The 11,875-nt window shown below is 43.7% G+C and overlaps 1 pseudogene; it reads left to right on the plus strand.

The window, feature by feature from the left end:
- The first annotated feature begins 832 nt into the window (after positions 1 to 832).
- Positions 833 to 958, plus strand: LOC136172810 (U2 spliceosomal RNA; annotated as a pseudogene).
- Positions 959 to 11,875: the final 10,917 nt, after the last annotated feature.

The following is an 11,875-nucleotide window of genomic DNA, read 5'->3' on the forward strand; positions in this document are numbered from 1 at the left end:
AGATCTGGTCCCTGCTCTCAAGGGATATTTCAGAGAAGACAGAGAAGGAAGGAAATAATTACAGAACAGTGTGGTAATTGCTGTAATACAGGCACATACTAGATACAGGGATGGCCCCAAGCAAGGGTGAGCCCTCTGCCTGGGCTAGAGTGGGACCCTCAGAGGAAGCTTCCAAGGAGAAATGCCTTTATGACTGAGAGTTTACCACTTCAGTTCAGTTCAGTTGCTCATTCAAGTCTGACTCTTTGCAACCCCATGGACTGCAGCACACTAGGGTTCCCTGTCCATCACCAACTCCCACAGCTGGCTCAAACTCATGTCCATGGAGTTGGTGATGCCATCCAACCATCTCATCCTCTGTTGCTCCCTTCTCCTGCCTTCAATTTTTCCCACTATCAGGGTCTTTCCCAATTAGTCAGTTCTTCGCATCAGGTGGCCAAAGTATTAGAGCTTCAACTTCAGCATCAGCCCTTCCAATGAATATTCAGGACTGATTTCCTTCAGGATGGACTGGTTGGATCTCCTTGCTGTCCAAGGGACTCTTAAGAGTCTTCTCCAACATCACAGTTCAAAAGCATCAATTCTTCAACACTCAGCTTTCTTTACGATCCAACTCACATCCATACATAACTACTGGAAAAACCATAGCTTTGACTAGATGGACCTTTGTTGGCAAAGTAATGTGCTTTTTTCAACGTGCTGTCTAGGTTGGTCATAGCTTTACTTCCAGGGAACAAGCATCTTTTAATTTCATGGCTGCAGTCACAATCTTCAGTGATTTTGGAGTCCAAGAAAAACAGTCTCTTACTGTTTCCATTGTTTTCCCATCTATATCGCTTCTCGGCCTTTTGGCTAAGATCAAGTGTAGTATCTGTTTTCCCATCTATTTGTCATGAAGTGATAAGATCTGATACCATGATCTTAGCTTTTTTAATATTGAGCTTCAAGCCAACTTTTTCACTCTCCTCTTTCACCTTCATCAAGAGGTTCTTTAGTTTCTCTTCACTTTCTACCATAAGGGTGGTGTCATCTGCATATCTGAGGTTATGGACATCTCTCCCTGCAATCTTGATTCCAGCTTGTGCTTCATCCAACCCAGCACTTCACATAGTGTCCTCTGCTGCTGCTGCTGCTAAGTCACTTCAGTCGTGTCCAACTCTGTGTGACCCCATAGAAGGCAGCCCACCAGGCTCCCCTGTCCCTGGGATTCTCCAGGCAAGAACACTGGAGTGGGTTGCCATTTCCTTCTCCAATGCATGAAAGTGAAAAGTGAAAGTGAAGTCACTCAGTTGTGCCCGACTCTTAGCAACCCCATGGACTGCAAGCCTACCAGGCTCCTCCGTCCATGGGATTTTCCAGGCAAGAGTACTGGAGTGGGGTGCCATTGCCTTCTCCAAGTGTATTCTGCATATAAATTAAATAAGCAGGGTGACAATACACAACTTTGATGTACTCCTTTCCCAATTTTGAACCAGTTTGTTTTTCCATGTCTGGTTCTAACTGTTGCTTCTTGACCTGCATACAGATTTCTCAGGAGGCAAGTAAGGTGGTCTGGTATTCCTATCTCTTTTTTCTTTTTTTCTTTTTACTGGAGTGTGTTGCCATTTCCTTCTCCAAGGGATCTTCCCAACCCAGGGATCAAACTCAGGTCTCCCACATTGTAGTCAGATGCTTTACCATCTGCCCCATCAGGGAACCCCCTGGTCTTCCCATCTCTTTAAGAATCTTCCACAGTTTGTTGTGATCCACACAGTCAAAGGCTTTAGCATAGTCAATGAAGCAGAAGTAGATGTTTTTCTGGAATTATCTTGCTTTTTCTATGATCCAACAGATGTTGGCAATTTGATCTCTGGTTCCTCTGCCTTTTCTACCATTTATAAGTATGGAGGGAGAGGGCATGCACAGGAGTGCACAAAGACCCACAGGAATGCAACAGAAGGAGGTAAAGGAAGTGTGGGAGCAACTGGAAGAGAAGTACTACAAGCTGAGAAACAAAGGTTAGGCTAGAGGGTGTGGGGAGTAAACCAGAGTTGATTTCATGAAGGCTTTGGATGCCTTTTAAGGATTCTGGGTTTTTAGCCTATCAGTGGTCTTCAACCTATTTCTAAGTAGGGGAAACCCTTTTATTATTAACTGTTAGGTGTGATCTCAACTTAAAAAAATTAATTTCTTATGTTCTTAGTGCATTCTTATTGTAATAAAAATAAAATAACTTGGAAATTTCCTAGTTCTCCAGTGGTTAGGACTCTGCACTTCTACTGCAGGAGGCACAGGTTTGATCCCTGGTCTGGGGAACTAAGATCCCACATGCTGGGTGGCAGGGCCAAAAGAAAAAAAAAAAAGTATATCTGAATCACTTTCAAACAGCACTGGGAGCAAGCTGATCTATAAGAAGCTGTAGGAATGTATAAAAAGCAGGGGCAGGGGGAAAGAAAACAGAGAAAAGAGAGAATTTCTGAAAGGCCAAGTCTGATAAGAACAAATATATCATTTATAAATAAATAAACAAATCTATGTTACTTTTGCTGAGAATATGAGTTTGTGAACTGGTGGTGCTCTGAGGGTTAAAATTTGGTATAGAAAGAAAGTGAAGTCACTCAGTCGTGTCTGACTCTTGGCGACCCCATGGACTGTAGCCTACCAGGCTTCTCTGTCCATGGGATTTTCCAGGCAAGAGTACCAGAGTGGGTTGCCATTTCCTTCTCCAGGGCATCTTCCCCACCCAGGGATTGAACCAAGGTCTCCCACATGGCAGGCAGACACTTTACCCTCTGAGCCACCAGGGTTTGGTATACACTATAGCATATTTGAGAGAGTTCATATTACTTTGATTCTTAAATAATTGTTTCCTGAAATAACTTCAAATTAAATTTGCAAGTATAGTATAAAGTACATCCATGGATACTTTACACAGATTTGCCTATTGTTGATATTTTACCCTGTCTGCTTTATCATTTGTGTTCTCACTCTTGCTCTTTTAAAAAGTATGTACTTATGTATATGTGTAAGCATCTGAGTATACTTAATTTTCTGAAACATTTGAGAATATGTTACATGCATCATGGCTACTTACCCCTGAACACCTCAGGATATATCTCCTAAGAATAAAAGTATGCATTCACTGCTATAATTACAGTATAGTTATCAAGTTCAGTAAATTTAACATCTTGTAATACTTACGCTTCTGCCCTAATTCCAGTTTTGTTAGTTATCCCCAAACTGTCATTTATAGCATTCTACCCCCTGCAATATAGGATCCAGTCTGGGACCACATGTGATGTCTTCCCATCCCTCATCTGTGATATGAATTTTGATCTCCAAAGTGTTTTCAATTTCTCCAGTCTACGTACAGTTGTTATTTTCTACATTGCTATTAATAAGCAATCTCAGGGAAGACATTTTTAGGTTAAGCAAAGATGATGAGTTTTCAGCTTTAGGACTCCTTCCATAATCACCAATAAGTACGTGACATTCCATTATAAGCAAAAGCCCTCTCTTCTCCATAGTTTTCTTTAGTATTTATCCCTTTATTATCAGTATGGAATCATGGATTGCTTTTTCTTCACTGCTTTATAATTAATCTACTGCCTTTAACTTTGTGCTCTGGTGTTCAGTTGCTAAGTCAACCCCAGGGACTGTAGCCCACCAAGCTCCTCTGCCCATGGGTTTTCCAGGCAAGAACACTGGGGCGGGCTACCATTTCCTTCTCCAGGGGATCTTCCTGACCCAGGGATCAAACCCACGTCTCCTGCTTGGCAAGCAGATTCTTTACCACTGCGCCACCTGGGAAGCCCTTGAACTTTAATGCTCAGGTTACCTCTGATTTGACCATCGGAAATCCCTTCAAAGTGACTTCTGTATCCTAGTGATCTACCCCATTGGGTTTCAGGGTTTGTGTTTTGTTTTTAGCATTTTCATACTTTCTGATGTGACAAGATATATCAAGTTAACCCATAGCTTACCCTGCTCCAGCCTTGGCATCAGCCATTTCCCCAAGGATCCCTGGTTCCATTTTTTGGAGAATGGCATTAGAGACCAAGATTTGGGTACCAGGTGTGCTGACTGCTATTAATACTAGGGTGTCCTTACTTGTTGGTCTTTTCAGTGGAAAAAGGAAGTGCACATGCATGTATCCCTAGAGAACACACACACAATTGTGAATCTGTACCGTGTCTCAAATCCAAATCCATCCCCACAGGTTCCTTTCCTGACTTCCTCCTTCCACATTTGTAGCTCTCCTATTACACAGCGACAATACTTGTTCCCACCGATATGCATTAATGCACTTATTACTCAATTCCATACTAAATCTAAAAGGGTTTCAGAAGGGCTTCTCCCAAAAAACAAACCTACTAGAAAGAGTTCAGGACATGTTTGCTGTTCTCTCCATCTCCCTCGCCCTCCAAGACTGTGTGTATTTAGTCCAATACCCTGTGTTCATAAATAACTTCAATCAGTTATCTCCCCCCATTCATTGTGGTCATATTATTCATTTGAAATACACCTGGGTTCATTTGCTTCCGTTTTCATCCAGTTTCAGGATGCTTTTTCACTTTGCATCATTGCTGATTTATTTTGTTCTTTGAATAAGTAGAACACTAACGTGCTTTCAAAATTCAAAATAGTATGAAAAGGCACACTCAGAAAAGTTTACAATGTGTTTCACTCCTGTTTTTAAATGAACGTCTTTTTCTGTAAAGAAATTGTCAAATGGAGGGAAGAAGGTAAAAAGGACTAATGCAACAGCCTTACAGCAATGAGGAATAGAAATGAGGAGGATTTCCTACGATTAGGAGTTATCTCCAGACCAAGCTCCACCATCAACATTTGGGGGCGGAGTGTGGATATAAAAATGTGTAAAGGTTTGAGGACAAGTCTCAGTTTTCAGACTGGAGTGCCCGGTAGGATAGAGGTTAACCTCTGGAGGACAAGCTTACAGGAAAAGAAACAGGTTTGGACAGAAAGACAAAGAATTCCGGTCTTGATAGGTACTGTGTTCTGGCCCAGCTCATCTTCTGGAAAGCCAGAAGAAGCAGAACTAAATGAAAGGGCAAGCAAAAGCAGCAGGAAATGTGGGAAGGGCAAATGAAAGCTGCACAGCAAGGAACCTTAAAACCCTCTTAAAATTACTTGTCTTTATGGACCGCCCCATTGTCGTTCAGTCACTAAGTGTGTCCAATTCTGTGATCCCATGGACTGCAGCATGGCAGGCTTCCCTGTCCTTCACTATCTCCTGGAGTTTGCTCAAACTTCCGTCCATTAGGTTAGTGATGCCATCCAGCCATCTCATCCTCTGTCGCCCTCTTCTCCTCCTGCCCTCAATCTTTCGTAGCATCAGGGTCTTTTCCAATGAGTTGGCTCTTCGCATCAGGTGGCCAAACTATTGGAGCTTCAGCATCTGTCCTTCCAATGAATATTCATGGTTCATTTCCTTTAGGATTGGCTGGTTGGATCTCCTTGAAGTCCAAGGGACTCTGAAGAGCATTACCATAGCCATAAACACATCCTCCCAAAGCCTGGGGTCCTTTTGCTCCATCAGCCCCTAAGTAGGTCAGAGTACATGGTTTAGTGGCTCTGGAATCAGAGAGATCTTCCCTCAGACTCTAGCTCCGCCACTTTCTAGCTGGGGGACCTTGCACAAGTCAGCTAATCCTTCTAAGCTTCAGTTCCTTTCCGGCAAGACAGAGAGAGTGATGCATCACGTATGCCTCGCAGTGTCGTGGAGATTATGGGATAATTTAAAACAAGTGCTCAGTACAATGGCTGACTCAAAGAAGGCATTTTCTCTTTTTTCCCTTTAATCTCAGGTAATCAAGATGCTATCTCCCTCACCCTCTAATACAAGCTACACAATACCCCACTGCTGTGGCTCTCAGCCTTGGCCACACATAAAAATCACCTGGGGCGTTTTTTAAAAAAAAATACCAAGACTCGGCCTCACCGCCCAGAGAGTCGGACTTAATCGGTTTGGGGTGGAATTCAGCATTGGTGTGTGTGTGTGTGTGTGTGTGTGTGTGTGTGTGTGTGTGTGTGTGTGTGTGTGTGTGCATGTGCATGTGTTTTTAAAGCTCCAAGGTGATTTTAAGCAGAGTTCAGCACCACTGCCTTCCTCACACACTAAATCTGAAGAAGGGCTCTCCTAGGCTGTACTCCCTCTTGACCCTTCTGACAGCACTTCAGAAGAGAAATAGATTGCTTAAATTGTTCTCTTTTTATCCCAAACATCCAAAGCATATAGCAATATGTTATTCTCCAGGAACCTCTTTTCTGAGAAACATAAATACCACCTTCCCCACAGGAAGAAAGGAATGTTCCTCCCCACCCAAAAGAAACCTGCTCCTTTCTCACCCACCCAGGCGGACTAGAAAGCAAAGCACGCTGGAGCTTGGTCAGCGCAAACTCTGCCCAGAGGAGAGGAGCCAGGAAGGGGCAGTCTTTCCAGGGGCCCAGGCCAAGCAGTCCTGACCGGCTGAGGGACCCGGAGCCTGGGAGCTCCCGGAGGGCAACGCCATTTCTGCTCATCGCACAAATCATGTTTAATGAGTGTTGGCTGCTCTCAGGAAGCACGAGAACCACCACACGGCACTTACGCCACCCACGTCCACCAAACCGATGTGTACATGGGCTGGAAGTCAATTCCTCAGTCACTTCAGGGTTTACTTTGAAAGCTCTGGTCTGCAGGAGGAAAGGGAATCAGTCACTACAAGTAAAGGTAGAATGCTCCTGGACGGCTAGGTCCCCCGAGACTCTCAAGAGTGGACGGATACCTATCACCAGTTGCTGCCTTCAAAACAGGAAAGAGAAACCTTTCTGAGAACAGGAAGTAGCTCCATGGTCAATTTAATTTTTATTTTGCAAATCTTTATCTAATCTGTTTGATTTCTGTTTACCAGTTTAGGAGTATTCTGATAAGGGAATTTCAAGCCCTACATTCCCTTTGGCCTGGAATCTCCAAATCACAGCCAGTAATGAGGCTTTCTGTCTTAAGTCACCCAGCTGCCCCTAAGGGACCCTGAAGCCTATAGATCTTCGATGTAAAATGGACTGGTGCATCGACAAAGGTGTTGGGCAGAGCACCTAAAAGAATAGTGTTTAGAATGTGGGTCCTCAGTGCTTAGTTCTGAGCGATACATCTTGAAAACACTGGTGGGCTACTGAACCTGGGCAGCCCAGCCCAGGGTATCTGGCCATTCTTGATGCTACAGGCAGCCCAGTCTAAATTTATCTTCACAGAAGCAGGGGTCCAATGGCCAGATGTCCAGCACAGATAGAACCTTGGGACACCCACTCAGTCTGAGCCACGACCATTACACCTGTGCAACCTCTAACAGCCAGGGACTCATATTCCTTGGCAATCCAAAGACAGCTGGAGCAATTCCACCACTCAAACCCCCTCTCTACCCCACACCTCTTCTTCTGAACCCTGCTTAGAGTGGTGGGAAACTGTAACCTTTGGCTAAAGAACATTTCTTTTATTCCCATCAGGTGTCAGAAAGACCCTAGAGTACCAAACGAAGAATAAGAAAGCAACAAATAAATGGAAAGAAAAACAGGCAACTAAGAGTTTGGCCATCTTGGATATGAACAAGAAATTAAAACTCTTCTGCAAGTGTACCCTTATTTACCACTTGTCTGTAACTCCCTTTAAGATAATTTATTTCATGCAAAGGGACATTGAGTGTGTACCTTGGTTTCAGCTGTAAGTCTGGGGTTGAGTTGCCCAAGCTCAGAAAACATTTGACTCAAGAATTCACAGACCTGCAGTTGCCAGCTGGAGTTCTCTTCAAGAAACCCATAATCCAGAGGCTGCTACTAAAACACGCTTCAAATCCACATCTCAGTCAAACTCAAGTCTTGCAAATTAATGCTCAATGACAAAAGCAGGCCCTTGTTGCTTTTTTAAGTGAATGTAGCAGCTTGTTTACCAGGATAATGACTGTTAGAAATTGACTATTAATTGATTGATTCTCACTGGTGACATTTGAAGTATTGAGTATTTGTGTATATTGATGACAAATATGAATAGATCCTCCCCCTATCAATTAGGTGTAAGATTTGTAATTGATTGTAAGAACTGATTGTAATTGCAATCAATTGGGTGTAAGATTCCAGATACAGCCGGTAGCCAAGGAGAAGAGACAACATGTGGCTGTGGATAAAAGGAGGGGCATTATTAGGGTCCATCTCAAAGACTGGGTGCCTTCTATTTCCAGCTGGGAATCACAAAGGATTTCAGATTCCTGATGCCAGTTATGAGGGTTATAAAGAAATCTTGCCATTGCCTCAAATAACCTTTCATGTAAGACAGCGGGCAGAGTGCCCGCCACAGAACATCACCCAACCCTGAGCTCGTTGGTCAGCTCCCCTTTCTGCAGAATGTTCCTCGCTTCTCCTCCAACATAAATGAACCAAGCCTGTGTCCCGGATCCTCAAAGTATCGAGTATATTTGGCAAACACATTTGAGCTGAGGTATTTGTGTAAATGAGGCTTACAACGTTATCCTTCATAGGAGACACTTTTGGATGTTAACTGAAGTCTCTGGTGATAGCATGTCCCAGGGAAGCTGTTTGGAAGAAACTCTGGAATGCTGAAAGGGACCTGAGAGATCAGATTCTAATTTGCTTGCTTTATAGCAGAGAAGAAAACTGAGGCCCAGGGGGGACATGACCACAGACCTTCCCAAGTTCACATAGGCAGATTTGCAGAGACCTTTACAGTCAATTTTCCTCATTCTCTCTCTCAAATGAATAAAAGGGAAAGCTCTTTGACACTCCAAAATTGGATCTCTGGGTTGCAGTGTTAGAAGCAGAGTCAGGGAAAAGCCATCAGTAACAGACCCAAGGCTTAATGCTAATTATATGTTTGTTGGTTTGCCTTTCAACACCTAGAGCCTCTTGGCATATTTTGGTAGTTCCAAAGACTATGTCACCCAATTCTTCTCCATTCTCCTCCTCCACCCACCACTGCATCCAACCCTCTCTCCTCAGTCCCCAACAAAGCAAAAGAAAAGACCACCACTGGCATCTACCCCAAAGATGGCTGTCCTCCGAAGATAACGTCCAGGGACAAGAGTGAGATCTGAGTGTCAGAGCTGGGGCGTCTGGGCCCCCAGACAGGCTTCACAAGACCCTGTGAACCAGACTGTCTTTCGAAGTCAGGAGTCCCTCTTTGACTTCATCTCTTTGCAAAGGTCATCATTATTTAACACTTGGGCAAAACACAGATATTCCTGTTACACAAGCTGATTAAGCAACTTCATCAGAAAGAAAGCAAATCTTCAAGAGACCCCGGCAGAAGGCTCACAACCTGCTGGAATGTGGATCGCCACATTCAACACAGCAGCAGAGAACCCAGTTCTGGGGTTGTGCTCTGAAAATTCAGGCTTCTTGGTCTGTCTCACCAGGGCCAAGGGAAGTGCAGCTACCTTTAGAGACAAAGGAATCACTTGGTTTCACAAGGTACATGCTTCTTGATACTGTGCTGTTTCTTGGATCTGAGTTGCATAATGTTTTTTTGAGCCTTTGAAAAGGAAGCAAAATCCAGGTTTTATGGATACGACAGGGTCTCAGTGTGCATGCAGGCAGACTCAGTCAGCCTGTTAATGGTACCTGTTCATTTCCCTTTTTTGCCCCCCGGCAAGACGAGGTATTTACTCTTCTGCTAGAAGACATGCCCCTAGATCAGACATCTCCCACTTACATTTTTCTCGTCAAAGACCAAGAGAAGACCAGGCAGCATTTACACAGAGAGGACCTCAAAGATCCAACTGAACTGGGCCTCAGGGAGGGCTCTAGGGGTGTGGAACAGAGGAAACGCTCCTCACAGGGAGGATCCACACCACCCAGAGTCTGGGCTGCTCTCCACACAGACAAGGAGAACTCCGAGGTTGCACAGGCACATTTAAACCAGATGGTGCGCACAGGTGTGAGGCTCCCCTCCTAAAGGTCGGACACCATGGTTTAGATAATAAAAAATCTGTGATATTAGAAATTTCCCTAGAGGGGTTTTTTCATTCCCTGACTCTCTTACTTTATAGCTTACCTGTCCCACAGGAAAGCTATGACCCATTCTTCACTTATTTAAAAACTGTATTGAATGTCTACTCTCCTCTCCCAGACAGAAGAAAATGCCGGGTATTATTTTATTACTTTACTGGTGGAAAAACCACAGTGGAGACTTCCAGTCTAGGCAGCAATCTAGGACCATAATAGTGCAGAAATACTAACATGCTCCTCTTCCTTGAGAATTTTTCACTGAAGCTCAGTGTATATATACGAAGAGCACAAATCCTCAGTACATAACTCAATGAATTTTTATCAACTCAATACTCTGATGTGACCAACACCCAGATCAAGAAACAGCACATCACCAGCAGCCCAGAAACTGACTTTGCATGTCCATCCAGTCACTGCCCCCATGAAAAGTATCCACTATCCTGACTCCTAGCTGTTGTTGTTGAGTCACTCAGTCATGTCCAACTCTTTGTGACACCATGGACTTTAGTCCACCAGGCTCCTCTGCCCATGGAATTTTCCAGGCAAGATTACTGGAGTGGGTTGCCATTTCCTCCTCCCATATCATAAATAAGTTTTGCCTGTTTCAAACATCACGTAAGTAGAAGCAGTGAAGGTACTTTTTTGCATCTGGCTTCCTGTGCTAATATTTTGTTTGTGACAGTCAATCTTGTTGTTTCATGTATTTATGGTTTGCTCATCCTCATCACTATACAATGCATTACGTGATTATACCACCGTGAATTTATCCATCTTACTGTTGATGAGCATTAGAGTTGTGTCCAGCATTACATATAATGTTGCTATTGACATTCTTTTATGTGTCTTCTGGTCAACATGTATATTATTTCTCTTGGCTATATTCCTAGGGGTGGTGCTATGTTCTCTTAAATAATGAAGATCTGAAATAGATTTGAGAGCTATATTTTAGATTAGATTCTTGCTGCTGGTAGTACAGACGGCTCCTCCATGATCAAACCAGTTTCTTCTCAACTTCCTTTCTAAGTTGGTACCAAGGTATGATTCTGACACCTAGAGCAAGTTTGGGTGATGACTTCTATCCTGACAGAGAAAGTCATTCAAGATTCAGATCAAGGTTGTTGAGTTGGTCAGCAAAAAGCCATCTGGAAAGTAATTACAACATGCCCTGGGGTAGGTCTGCACAGGAAACCTACTCACTGAGAGCTTCTGAAATCACCACCACTGCACTCCAGGCCCTGTTTCCAGATCTTCCTGCTCCTTCTCAGTTCAGGCTCTTTTTGTGCCTGTGAATTTCTGGCTTGCTCTAGAAAGGCTGCCAGTGCCTTGTCATGAGCCCCAGAGACCAACCACTGGCCTCCAAAGTGCACCAGTACTGCTAGAATGGCAGGATTCACCTGATGCCAATGTGCCCAACACTGACTTGGCATATTCCAAAGAGTGAGATAGACTTGGTCCCTCTGCCAGTACTCAATCTAGCTCCCCATGCACCACACCCCCAGAAACACCCAGTAAGATTTGAGATTTCCTGCATAGAACTGGCCAGAATTTCCAATAACTGAGTTCTCCAAAAGCCCCAGCTTCTGGACAGGTATTTCCACTTATGTTGTCTCATCAGTAATCCCATCATGTCCCTCTACCTCAGTGCAGGAGGCATGGTTCTATTTTAGATTCTGTTCTATTAGAGGTTGCTACAGGTTACACTGTCATAAAGCTAACACATGGTAGGGCAAGTTTTTCAAATAGGATCCAAATCTAGCGGTTTTTCAAGTACAACTGGAACCTCAAATATTTTACAAAGGATAATCAAAAAATCAACAAAGGTAGTTAGTGGAAGGAACATGGAAATAAGAATTAGGAGATCAGAGTATAGTTCCATTCC

The sequence above is a fragment of the Muntiacus reevesi genome, chromosome 7 (genome assembly GCF_963930625.1).
Source record: "Muntiacus reevesi chromosome 7, mMunRee1.1, whole genome shotgun sequence".
Classification (NCBI taxonomy): Eukaryota; Metazoa; Chordata; class Mammalia; order Artiodactyla; family Cervidae; genus Muntiacus; species Muntiacus reevesi.